Genomic DNA, 14,004 nt, shown 5'->3' on the forward strand with positions numbered 1-14,004 from the left:
ACCATTTATATCATTATAAAACTGTCTCTACTGAGCAACCATTTTTATGGTGATGATCCTAGTATTTACATAAAAATTGCAGTACACAAGGTAAATTATGTATTCCAACCTGCAATTTTTGCTGAGGATTTGCACATGCAGAATAAATTATTTTCTCCTTCTTAAACAACAGTAATCATAAGTAGTGTGCAGAAACATTCATAACCGTGGTCTCACATGAAAGATACTTTTTTTTTTCCCGTAACCTGCTGTAATTACAGCGTACATCAATTCCACCATAGGTAGATACACCAGTTTTTTTCCTCCCCTTTTCCTCATACAATTTTAATGACTATCCCTGCTTAGAATACAACATTTTAAATTAAAAAATTAAAAATTTAGAAGTAGATAGTTTCCCTGACAACAGCGACAGCAACATTTAATTCCCCCCTGTGTCATTTGTAAATAAATACATACAGTTGCTGATACTAGTGAGATAATGTGCCTGAGGCTAATTGTGCCATTACAAATATTTTGAGCCTGAGTTTGATAATGCAGGTCGTGGTACTTAAATATGTATGAACTGAACTAATTTAACCTTCTTGCTGCTTACCAGCATATCGACAAACCCGTTCTTAGTGGGGCCATGTGGACATCGCGAAGCAGCTGGATTATCCGGGGTTGGGTTGTGGTGTTTGGGTTCTTTGGGATCTCCGGCAGCAGCCATGGGGAAGAGGCTGGTGTGGGATCCACCTGTGTTCCTAAACTAGCTCCAGGGCTGCTCCCAGGACAGGGGGAGCTGTGGCTGGGTGGGTTTTGTTCACAACCACGAGTGTTCTCTGCAGAGCAGCCGCACTGACGGGTCGTGCCGGCTCCGTACTTTTGGCGCTGCAAGTAATGAGTCATTAAGATAGGGAAAGATGAGAGGGGAAAAGGCCAAGCTCTTCAGTCTAATTCTCGTATCTTGTCCTGTGTCTGTGTGAGGAATTACTTAATTTTACAAGCTCCCTGTGGGCAAGATGTTCTGCCTGCCCTGAACTCGGCTGTCAGCTCCGTCCTACCAAGCCTTGAGCTCAGCTCTAATGCACAAAGTCCTTTTAATCCACCACCCCCCGCCACGAGCACTGCTTTTATGCTCACGACTGCTGGTTTAGCCTGTAAGGAGCTTTGGCCGGCCTCAGAGGTGCTGTGCCTCTCAAAGCAGCCCACAGCTGGAGGCGAGGAAAGCAGGCTCCTCTCCCCTCTGCTCTGATTTCTGGGCTGAGCCTGGCTGGGAGGAGGAGCGCCTCCCGCAGGGCTCTGGCTCCGTGCCCTCCCTCTGGCTGCTGGCAACTGAACGCTTGTAGCATCGCTGCAGCGACGGGCTTGGCTACTGATAGACTGAAATGCTTGAGGAGCAGGTTGTCAGAGGTTTCTCTCTGATTGTCGTGCTCTTTTATAGCTAATTAAGCAGGTGCTGAGCCAAGTGAAAATTCACCGATGCGCGGTTAGGGCTAACCCCACCTCCAACGTTAGGAAACCCGTAAGACCAAATTGTGGTCAGCTCCTTTTTGGTGTGGTGCAGCTCTTCCTCCCTAAGGCCTCCCAAAGGCTGCAGCCAGTGCAGCATATCTGAGTTTGCTCGGGCTCTTTGGTAGCTGGACCAGTTGGTTTTCCTCCTTCCATCAGCAAAACCTTCATCAGGACTGTCGGGGCTGGCTCACATCTTCAACCCACGTATGCCAGGGCTCAGCTGAAGCCAGTGGTGCTGCCATGTTTTATAGAGTCTGAGGCACTCGCTGTGTGCTGTGGGGAAATATAATCCTGAAAGTGGCGTATTTTAGGGGATGCAATTTCAGCAGAGCCGAGCAGTGCTCCTGCAGGGCTCTTAGCCGGGAAATGTGCTGCCACGAGTCACCTAATAAAGCTCAGGGCAAGGTGCCATGGTGTACCGTGATGGAGGGGGGAAAGCAGACATAAAGGGAGAAGAAGTAACGAGAGAGAAAAGGCTGGAAAGCCACGCTATCGTGGTCTGAGTCACCCTAAAAGGATTATTTTGTTGTGAGTAACAGGGTCCGCAGTTCTGTACTGAACTGGAAGAACCGTGTGCTGTCCCAGTACAGCAAACTCTACTTAAAGCTTGTTTTAATGTGCTGAAATAATGTTACACTCAGTAGCCTTGGTCTGCACTAGTAATTAATGTGAGTGCAATTAATCTGAGTGGAGATGACACCTTTTGTCAGCACCAGGTAATCCTTTCTAGCAAAGGTAAAGCTGAGCAAGCAGTTGAAAGGGAAATCATTAGCAATATTCCTCTGTGATAGCAAAGTTTGTCTTCACACCTTGTTACTTCCATAGATGGATGAGCTAAATGCAGAGGGGAAAAAAATAAAACCACAACAAAAAAAAAGCCCTTCGTGAGCAGCTGAAGCCATTCTTGCTGGTTGAAAGGAAAGCTTTCCTTTACATACATTGATATTTCTTCAGTGAGATGCTTTGATGGCCCCTGAGGGATTTAGCTCATCTCACAATAAAAGTGGAAATTAAGGGAAGTGTGCAATTTGTAAGACAATCATATTGTTTGAACAAAGATTGGCTACAAGTGCTTTTGCTCAGATTTATCACATTTAGGCATGTTTATACCCATTACTTCTTTTCCAGAGTCTCTGTCAGAAATATGGTCCCCGTTTGGGCACCACGCAGGACGCAGCTCAGGGCTGCTTTCCATGGCCCGGCCAACCAGCGCTGCCTGTGGCTGTCTGGGGAGCTCTGCAAAAATGTCAATTAGCCATAAAAGTTCTGCAAACAAGCATTATGCCATCTCCTTATACCTCCCCTGCTGCTGCTCACAGTCGCACAGTAATGTCCAGAGCTAAAAAAATGGATGTCGTGGGCTTCTGCTGCTGTTGCTTCTCCGTCGCTGTAAGTTCGTGGGTTTGTTTTCCTGGACGCATCGTCCCACGGAAGTTTGGATGTCAAATTGAAAATAGAGGAGTTAGCCATTGGTAGCCTTTCTCAAGGGGTGTTTTCCAGACTGGAGTGCCTGTGGTTTGCATCTAATTCCACTTGGGCTCAGATGCCTTTGCTTTCAGTTCCTGTCTGCGCTTCTCTCACAGGCGGTATTTCTGCAGGTGACTTGGGAATCTCTTAGCTCCCGGGTGTCATCCACACAGCTCGGAAGGGCTCTGCAGGCAGTATTTTGTATTTCTTTCCACAGTTCTTATCTATTTACTTTTTCCTGCAATCCCCTTGATTTTAAAATGGAAAATAACACATTTCTGAGCAGCGCCTGTCTTTTCTCCAGGGTAATTAACTCCTATTCAGGGTGCTGCATAGCTTGCCCCGTGAGGGGCTTTGTAACCCAGAGAGGCTTTCCAAGCAGAAATCCCTTCCCCGTGTGCCCTGAGGGGAATCTGCTATGGATTTGCTCTATTTGTGCAGGGTAGAAGGAGTTAGCCCAGAAATCTCACTAGAACCACTGTCATGCAGGTGCAGAGGCAGCTGTGTGCAGTGAACCACCTGGGAAAGGGTGGCAACAGTGACGATCACATTGGTGACAGCCACGTCAGGGAGGTGAGAATTAATAGACCAGTTAAACTGGGGCTGGGGAACATGCCCTGTGGCAGCTTTTCTGGGACCTTCTGCTTCTCTAGACCTCAAGTGAGTTCAGGAATTCATCCGAGATGGTTCCCCATACAGCCTCCAGGTCTTCTGCAGGTCAGCTGGATGGATGCAAGTCCTTATTGTGTGGGGGAAGCACAGGGATAGGAAAGGTGAGCAATGGCTGGTACCTGAGGAGCTTTAACCACGTCCTCTGGTACCAACTTCCCATGTGGAAAAAATAACTTTTACATGCTGTGATGTCTCGGTGGAATTTGGACACTTTGGCTGGGGAGGGCAGTCTGGAAAAGCATGTTTTGGTGTTAAGGGACAAGAGAAGGGTGTGGGTTAAACCCTTCTTCCGTTAGGCATGTGCTTGGATAGCAGATGCTGTGAGACTTCCCAAATAGCACCCACAATGCTGGTTTGAGTCTTTAGGTGCCTTTTTCCTACCCAGACCTGGTGCATGTCCTAGCCCAAAGCTGTGTATCTGATGCATGTGATCCCCATGGCATCGAGCTGGTCAGGCAGCGCAGCATTTTGGTTGCAAGCTGACGTGGGCTTTTTTGAGCACTGTTAGCAGTCGGGTGCAGTGCAGATCTGGTGTATATAGCGCTTCTTTGCATGGAATTCTTCCTTCCGTTTGAAACAGTCTTACAAAGTCAGTGTGCTCCAGAGATGAAGGGTGCTGTGGGCACACCCGTGCATTTTGCTTGGCTTAACTCATTTGTTCTTCTAATCGTTCATTATCCAGTCGGGAGCAACTTCAAAGCGCTGCTTCTCAGCGAGCCACATTCACCCCCCTATCAGTGAAATATGCCTGAAGCCCGTTTCCTGCAGCACTTACCTTTTTTTTATTTTTTCTTTTTAAATGTATAATATTTCAAAGTTGCTTTATGATTAGACCAAGATCACTAGCAGTTGAATCTGTCATGATCCAAAGGTGTTTGAGGGCATATTTTTCCTAAACCAGGATGCCGGCATGAGGGGCTCAGCTGCAGAAGGCCTCCAGGTGCTCCACTGCTCCACGTAAATAAAAGACTAATAATAGATGTTTTCATTAACAAAAGTGTAGACCATAGCTTATGCAGCCCTAATCCTGGAGTAATTAAATGATTGGAGAGCAGGATGATTCATACTGACCCTAACAGTGCTCAAAGGGTTCCTTCTCTGTGTGTCTGAATGTGTCTCTAAGAACAAATTTGGTTTGTTATATCTCGTAAATAATTTACTATGCTCTTGCTAATAAGCTACTTTCATCCAACTGGGAAGGAAAAAACAATTGATGTATTTGGTTATCGTGGTATGCCGCACAAACCTAAGGCTGACTCAAGAGCATGTAAAGAGAGGGGTATGAGAGCTATTGGAAGAGCTTTTTGGGAAAAAGCAGTTCAAGGCAAGAGGCTCTGCATGGGATCGGTGACACAGCTCTGTAGCGTTTTTTGGTGTAGTGAGCTCCTGCTGCAAGTCGCGTGGTTTTGGGGGGTTACACACACGCACGCTCCCCACAGCTTTGGGAATTCTCCAGTTCCGTGGGCATATCAGCTTTCATCACAAAAGCATTTTCTTTTCTTTAGTCCTCATGGCTGCAGAAAAATGGTCACAAATGTGACCCTGCAGGCTCAAAAACCCAACAAAAAGAACTCAAGTCGACTTGAAATTTATCTCGTGATTAATATTGGAGCTGACTTGCCAATTTATACTACTTGAAAGGCCAACTTAAATAACCTGTAGCATTTATATACTACCCTTCAGATGTGGATTGAAAAGCCCATTCAGATGTGAAATTCTGTCCCTTGTGATATGCCTGTGATAGATTGTTACTGTGAATTTCAGATAATTCGGTCTCATTTTTCTATGGTGATTTTTCTTAATTCTGTCTCACTTTTCTGTGAGTGATTGACTGTAGATATATGTGTTGCTCTCTCTGGGACCCATAGAAGCCTGCAAAATCCAGTGATTTCACTACAAAATCATCCAGCTGGGGAATTCACCTGCCCGAAAGTTAATCTGGGGAAGGGCGTGTGTACAGAAAAGAACTGACAACTGAGAGGTGATATTAAGATAACCTAGCAAGGAAATCCCCCAGGATGCGGCACTGCTGCAGAAAAGCAGAGCAGCTCCCCGTATTCCCCAGCTGAGCTGGCTCGTGGGTCCTGGAGAACATACCCAGCTCCTGAGCAAAACAGAGCGCCCACCCTCCCTCTGCTTGCTTTTGGAAACAATCTTGCCTTGGGTAATTCCAAGCTGCTCAGAGGTAAATGTGCATAGGGATTGATTGTTACTTGCAAGAGAAATTTGGGGAAATTCTGGTGGTGGATGGCAGAGGGTGATGTAGGATGCAGGGGTGTCCTCGTGATGGCCGTGAGCTTGCTTTGTGAGTGGAGGCGAGGAGTGGGATCCGCAATCGAAGGGCTCTTAAAGGACCTGCAAAACAGTGCCTGCAGAACCAGCCGGTGTTGATGGAAGCCTCTGCATGTCTGGAGCTGATTTGTTAGCATGAATTTGCAGCATCTTCTCTGCGCCTCAGAGCATTTCAGCTGAAAGCACTCAGAACTAAGCTCTTGTCTTGATTGGGCCGGACTAAATCAAATTGCACAAAAAATCTTTTTTTCACTGTAAACTCTGGAGAGGCCTTTGTGTGTGCCTTTGTGTATTAATAAATACCTTCTCGTCAAGGCTGGGGTGGTACCCACGTGTTAGCTGACCCAGGAAAGCTCACAAGTGAGCGAACCCAGCCTTGCAGCTAATCCTCCAGCCAGGCTCTCTTAGCGTCTCATCATGTAACTCTCCTTTCCCCGCTTGCTCAGAAATAGCAGGCATCATTTTCCACTGAGAGATAATTTGTAGGGCAGGCAAGCTCACAGCAGCAGCAAAACACCCCCAAAATCTCATTGCTCTATGGTAAATGTAGCACCAGTTGCTCATACGACGGTATCGGCATCTCTGGCTCTGCTGTAAATATTTTTCCCCTTGCAGTCTAGGAGGAAATATCCCTCTTGCATAGGCATGACCTGGCGATGTTTCAGTCATGTACCCTGTGCAGGTCTCTTGCCAAAATCTTTTCCCCTTTTGCCTTCCAGCATTGTGTTACACTCCCTGCACACGCTCACGTTGTGCATCCCCAATAGAGTAAATGTTTCAGTAATCCCCAAATGCATGACCTGCTCCTGGCAATATCGAGCTTCATTCCCCTTCATTTTTTTCCCAGCTCCTCCAGGTTTTCTAGCTCTTCACATTTAATGCTATGATCCTCCTCTGTGTTGATAAAGCCTCTGATTTGTAGTTTGTGTCTTACTTCCCTGGGGACATCTCTGTTCAGCAAACCTGTTGCCTCCTGCTGTCCCTCAGGTGTCCCAAACGCAGGCGCTGGGCGGCAGCTGGGGGATTTATGCAGCGATGCTCCAAGCATGTGTTTGAGGAGCAAGAATCAACCCACCATAATGCTTCTGGAAAAAAACTGATTTATGAGAATATGCATTTAAAAAAAATAAAAAGCGATGTGTATTTTCAAATGCATTACTTGTTCTGCCAGCATTTGCTTACATGTGTGCCTGTACATGTGCATGTAAGTGCAAGTCCACGAATAGCCGTGTGTGCAAAACGTTGTGTGCAGGGGTTTGCAGGACTGCGAGGCGGTTCCCCTTGCAACCAAATGTGAGTCATGGCTTTCATCGGCTGCGCTCGCATCGTGTGCCCACCTGGCAAACCGTCCAGAATGTGTTTGGGAGGGGAGATGTTTAATTCATGTGTGAGCGTAATTAAAGCAGATTCAGTCTGCAAAATCAGCTTGGCAGAGTGCTCCGATTACTGCCTCTCTGCTGCTCTCCCAACTTCCTCCTGGATAAAAGCACGAGGCAGAGCTGGTGGGAGCCGGGCAGCCCTCCCTTCATCTGCTGAGGTGAAGCCGTGATTTGACCACCCATCAGAGGTGAAGAATATCACTGACTGGATCAGATTAGAGAAAACACCACGGAGAGCAGCACAGCTGCCAAAAAGATGGGAGCAGGATAGTTGGGAAGGCTGGCGTTATTCTCCCAGCAAGTGAATGAGATGAGATGAAAGAATGAGATCAGTGAGCAGATGAAGCGCAGAAGTTGATCAAATCCTCAGACTTGGGAAGGTTTACCTGAATCTCTTAAAATGCAGCAGGTTTTCCTCACTGGGACCACGCGAACAGAAGTGTGATTGACAGAGCAGCCAAGCCTTACACCTAAAAGCAGAATTAGAAGGGCATGAAAAATAAGCCAAATCAGTGCTATTAACTGCGAGGGTGCTAAAAGGCTTTGCTGTCCTGCGAGGAGCAAACCACCGCAGTTGGTGTCCAGCCTGTCAGCCAGCCTCGGAGCTGAGAGGCGTGTGGACAAAGGCGGGCGCGTTCTGCTTAATGTTTCCGAACGGTTGGTACAAAAACCTGACTTATATTTATTGAGACCCTCTGAATCCGTTCTTCGCCCTGCGAACAGAAGCCAAGATTTTTCACTGTAGTGCCGTTGGTGTTGCTAACCTCCGGGGCTGTAACCGTGCCCTTGATCCGTACAAGGGGACTGTAAATCACCAGGCAGTTCACACACTGCCAGGGTCTGAAACCAACGAGGTGCTTGTATTTTCCCCTTTCCTCTTGTATCAGCTAGACTTTCCTTGGAGTTTTATTTTTTAGTTTCTTAGGTCATCTCATTATTGCTGTATGTACATTTAAGTCAAAAATAATGCTTTGGAATTAGCATCGAGAGGATACCCTGCGCTTTCATGAGAAGACCATTAACACGCACAGCAAGGAGTCTGGCATGGGGATTGATAGAAATCAGAAGTGGGATTGCTCAGGAGGGGAGGCTTAATTAGCCTGCAAGGTCTTTCTTTAAAATTCCTATAAAATTAGAGACCTGCTCCAGGAGCTTATCATGGGCTGTGAAGTCATTCAGGAGCTTAAGGGTTTGACCCAAATTTTGTCATCGTTACACCTTAAAGAGATTGCAAGGTGAAGTGCAGGAAAGCCTGGAAGCTGAAGACATCTTCCAAGAAGTTGACTCAACTCCAAAAATACTACAATCAGAATCTCCTCCACTGCAGAAATATGGAGGCTTTGAAGCCAAGTGTTTGGTTTAGGACAGGTACCTCTGAAGTAGGGCTTTGCTCCACTGCATAGCTGAGCCTGGTATGGAAAATCCAGGAAAATAAGACTGAAGGCTAATTTCCCAAGTTGATGTGTTGAAGGGGATTTAACTGGAGGCTGCAGATGAAAGGCCAAATTTGTTTAGTTGCTATCTCCTGGGAAATTAGCAGAGTCTTTGAGGAATGCTGTAAACCTCTAGGCAGGAGCTTGCTGTCTCTCCAGACACTTGGCAAATCAGCTTTTTATAATTTTATGTTGTGCCTAAGAATCTAAATGGGAGAAAATCACGTTTGTGAGAACACAGCAATGCCTTGATGCACAGGGGCAGCAGAGCTTGGGGAGCACTGAATGCCAACTGATGGGCTGGAGAATAGGCAAATACATCAAGCCTCACGAAGCCCAGAATACCAAGTGATTTTTTTTTTATTTTGTGTGCATTTGAAGAAATCAATTATTTAACCAAAACACATTGCAATTTGGTTCAGTCAGATAATAGCCCTGAAATTCAGAGGCTGTGAATTTTTGCATGCTCCAGGTCTTCGGGTCCTATTTCTCTGTGTCCTGGTGTCCCAGCGGGGCACGGAGCAACCCGAGGAACTGCTTGACCTTAAGCCCCTTGCCAGCGGCTCAGAGCAGCAGCTACAGGCTAACAGAGCAAAGGTTGCCTGAGATCCAGAACTGGAGACCCCACAGGAAGACCTGGAAGTCATCAGACGCTGAGCGAGATGAGGAGAGGAGTCCGCCTGTGCCAGCAGAAATGCGGGGAGGTGCTTTCAGACCGGTGCCAATTGATCTGCCTTATCCCCAAGCAGCATTAGTCTGTAGCCTGCAGACTTACCGCGCTCTGGCTGGGGCTTTGATCACACAGAGCACAGGAAGCCTTTTTCACTTGCTCGCCTTCACAACCAGGTGCAGGCTTTCCTGCTCCGAGCCTGTGGCAGTGCAGCACCCTGGGCAGGAACCACCCCACAAGCACCTTCCCCCTGTACCTGCGAGTCCTGCTGCCTCCCAGCCCGCCGGACCTGACAGCCTCTCCTAGCAAGGTGCTTCGCCAGTTACAGCCGTGGTTAGGCTGCTCTCCTCTGCTTCCCACCCAAAGTGGGTTGTTGGTAGTTGGGTGCAGCGAGCGCCTTAGTTAATTCGCTGCGTGCTGAGGGATGTTTATCACTGCATAGCATATGCTCACATTTCCCAAGTATTCTTTTGCCCCAGAGACTTTACAAACCCTGTCTGTTTTCCTGATTCTCTGAGCCTCTTTCTCAAAATCCCATTTTTAGCTGAGGGAGGCTGCTTTCCTGGCCATTCCTGGCACCTGGTGCCACCACTTTCCCCCCACTGTAATAAGTGCTTTCTCAGTTCATCTTCTCTCTCTCCCAAATCTCTTTTGATAACATCAACTTTTCTTTTCTCTTCCAAACTTTCTCATTTCTCTCCTTTGCACATGAGCTGCCACTAGCTAGCCTCGCTACCTCTTTGTCTCTTAAAGACCACCTGCACTATGCGGGTGCGTTTTTGTTTTTCTTTTTTTTTTTATTCTGGTTGTACAAACACGGCAAGCAGGGACCAGAGTGATGTCAGCCTTGTGTTTATACAGAGAGGGAAAACCTCAGCCAGTGTGGCAATTAGAGAGTCGATGAGCTGATTGATTAATGCCCAATGCGAGAGCTGTGCAGAAATGTTCGCACTAAGCGCTTACCATTAATTATTCACCCTGCCCGAGCAGACCTGAGCTCCAGCTCAGCGTCGCATGTTGCAGGGAAGCTGCAGAGCCTCCTGCAGGCGGAGGAGATGGGCAGAGGTGACGGAGGAGGTAGCATCTCATGTTTTACTGTCTCCTGCTGCCGCGGAGGATCTCAGGAGGGTCAAATAGCCATTTTGCTTCTGCATTTTCAAGGCATTTTGTTGCAGAGAAAGATTTATTAGCTGGGTAAATGTTTTACATGGGCCTTTTCTGGCAGCAGCAGTCACAAGTGGGCTTTTCTGGCATGCTTTTCTCTTCCCTACTGTTAAGAAAAGACAGCAGTCCTGTAAGGATACACGTGTATGCTGAACTTCACTCCAAGGAAAGCACCACTCGTGTTGGGAGGGCCATGGGGACAAAGCAGAAATAGGGGACTGGGGCTGACATACGAACAAATTTTTGTATGTTCCACTGCTCCAAGCCTGAAGAAAGAGAGATTACTGGTGTCCGCTGTGGTGGTTTTGCCCAAGTATGTTGCATTCTTCCTCCTGCTGAGAGCTGGCCACCACCCACATGCTGTCCAGAAGCAGCACCCTAATGTATACAAGCCTGCAGCTGATAACACTGTCTTTGCATCATAGATGAATACGATATGCATAGTCACAGCTTCGCCTTGGCTTCAGGTACCCCTCATGCAGCTCTGGCAGTCCCACAAGTGCCTGCTGTGCACGTCTGGGGAGACAAACACCATTGCTCTGAACATCCCCCCTTCCTCCTCTACCCTGGCTTTTATCACAGAGCGTGACGCCACGTGGTGTGGGCAGTCCCTTCGGTCACCCTGGGCTGGCTGTCCCGGCTGTGTCCCCTCCTGCTCCCGGTGCGCCCACAGCCCCCTCGCAGCAGGGCAGCACGAGGAGCAGAAACGTCCTTGGCTCTGTGCAAGCACTGCCCTGCAACAACTGAAACATCAGCGTGTTACCACCACTATTTTCATCAAAAATCCAGAACGCAGCATCATACGAGCCTCTAGGAAGAAAATAAACTGTCCTGACCAAAGCCATGGCAGCTACAAAGAATGGAGTGGGGTGCAATATGGCCAGCCAAAGGGGAGCAGGTACTGGGGGCAGCGAAGGAGCCCACCTGCAGCTCCCTTGCTTCATCGGCACCTCCCAGCTCTTTGGAAACCTACGATGGTCTCTGGTATAGATTATATTCTCCCCAGATGTGCCCCAGGCTGATGGGATCCCACAGTTTTTTAGATGTTATGTTGTTGTAACATCCTTATTAATATCTGTGACCTCATCTTAGCCTGCTCTGCAAGAGTTTAAAAAAAATTAAAATATTCGAACCCTTCTAATGGGTGAGGTAGAAACTTCATTGACTGACTTACCCAGGAGAGATGTGTGAGGCTCATCGCACCTAAATTAAATTATATCTTGAGCACCTTTCCTTTGAGCGCTGTCATTTTCCTCCAAGAGGCTGTATAAATTGCTTTTTCACTTTATTTGATGTGGCAAAAAGCCAGAACTGGGATCTATCGTTCTCCAAATCCTGAGCAGTGGTGATGGGTCAAAGCAATCTAACATGAAGGTTATTATCACTGAGTGCACGGGGTAGCACAGTTGAGGAAAATAATGTATTTGCCTGAATTAACACCCAAGTTCATCCTGGCACAGAAACTGTTCTCTCTCTGGACTTCTACAACTCACGGAGGCACGGAAGTCCTGTGAACTTCATTGATTATCTCAGTCCTTGATTTCCCATGAGCCACACCGAAGGCAAATTACGTTTATGGTAGAAAGTGCCCCTAAAGATTGTTTAAATCTTGATACTAATTCTGTTAATAAAATAGGTGGGATGAGCTCAGGTGGTACTGGCTGAAAGTTGCCTGTGTAGTGAAACCATACAGGGGAAGAACTTTGACTCACTCATGGAAAAAGGGGCATTAACATCAGAATTAGCTTTTTTCCAGTCCAAGTATGTGGGGGAAGAAGATGACGCTGGCCTGTCATTTTAATTTTTATTTATTTATTTATTTATTTGCTATGGAAAGGAGCTTTGACTAGTTGGTTAAGATTTTAATTTTTTAGTATGTGTACTTTTATACACGGGTATATGTATTCACATATATACATATGCTTGATTCCAGTAAGAATCTGACCTACAAGGGAGTTTGGGGTCTTAACGTTTGAGCTGAAAGAGGTTAGAGTAATGCAAGAGGAAATGATTTCTGATGCCCGAGTATTTTTACTAATAATGCTTTGTGGTTACAGCGTGGTTTATGTCTTTTAATGCACTGAAAATACTGCTAGTCTCCACAACAGCTGTGAAGTCGGTGAGTGTTATTGCCCTATTGTTGTTTAAAACTAAGGGATTTTTCTTGGCGTTTTCATAGCTCTCTATGCTGGCAAGAAATGTTATACAGTAATCGAATCCAAGCCTGCTAGAAACAGAGACAAGGTGGCCACTAGCTGCTGAGCCTTGGATCGGACCCTAGTATTTTCTTGGAGATGATTTGTGCAGAGTTCAGTCCCATTTACGGCGTGTTCCTTTCTGGTTCATGGGCCTGTTTGGTTTTGATTCAGCAAAGGACTAGAGCTAAGCTAAGATTGCTCGTCCCTTCTCCATCCCAGCTCCCAGCCAGGGGCATGCTTCTCAGGGGACGAGGGTTTGGCTGGAGCTGGGAAGCGACGCTGCCCCTGGGCTGCTTCTCCCCTGGGTATTCTTCCTGCTCTTGGCACAGGTCCCACCCCACCCCGGCTCTTGGATGATCAAAGGCATTATCTATCCTTGCGGCTTTGCAGCACCTTAGGAGCATTAGCAGAACATAAATCTGTGCAAGTTGTCTCCAACCGTGTTAACAGCATGGAAGTGCAATTCGTTTTCAGGCTGTTGCTGGCTACCTGCCATTGGGGTTTATGATTTGCATGGGGTTGATGGACAGCTTGTGAGTCCTCTGGCCAGTTTTGTAGCATCGCTTTGAATTTCAGGGCTTGCTTCCCTTTCAGAGTTCTCCTGCACCTCCTCTGGCAAGCTTTCCCAAGGCTGGCAGCTGACTGGAAGGAGGTGGGGAAGATTTTCTTCTGGTCTCTGTTAATTTTTAATTAATCGGTGAGGTTTCTTTCTGGCTTGGGTTCCTTCTAGTTTCAGTGCCGCCATCTCATTAATTGCAGCCAGTTAGCACAGTGGAGATGCAGCCAAGTGTCAGCTGGTATGTGCTTTTTGTCTCTCTTGTCAGCATAATTAGAGGGTATCCGCCGACTATCGTGTCGCTCAGACGCTCCTTCGTGCTGTTCCCCCTGGTGTGGAGCTGTGTTTCACGGCCCTTTGACAGAGCTTGAGCTTCTGCAGTGGGGTGAGGTGGGTGGGAGCAGGGTACATGCTGGTCCTAAATACGGACTGGGCTTGGGATGTAACAGCATTGCTGGGGAGGACTTGCAGGCTGATGGCAGCGTGTTTCCTCAGCAATCTGGGATCCACTCCCCATTGCTCTCAGCTTCGTCGTAGTGAGACACACACATCGCTGTGGTGTGGCAGTTGGGGTGTGTTATTGGCACCCCGGGAAACCTTCTCTGGCCAGCACAAGGAACATTACGGACAACAGCAGGGTTAGGAGGTGCAGAAAGCGCCTCTGTGTGGCTGAATGCTTGTC

This window comes from Anser cygnoides, chromosome 3 (genome assembly GCF_040182565.1).
Source record: "Anser cygnoides isolate HZ-2024a breed goose chromosome 3, Taihu_goose_T2T_genome, whole genome shotgun sequence".
NCBI classification, from domain to species: domain Eukaryota; kingdom Metazoa; phylum Chordata; class Aves; order Anseriformes; family Anatidae; genus Anser; species Anser cygnoides.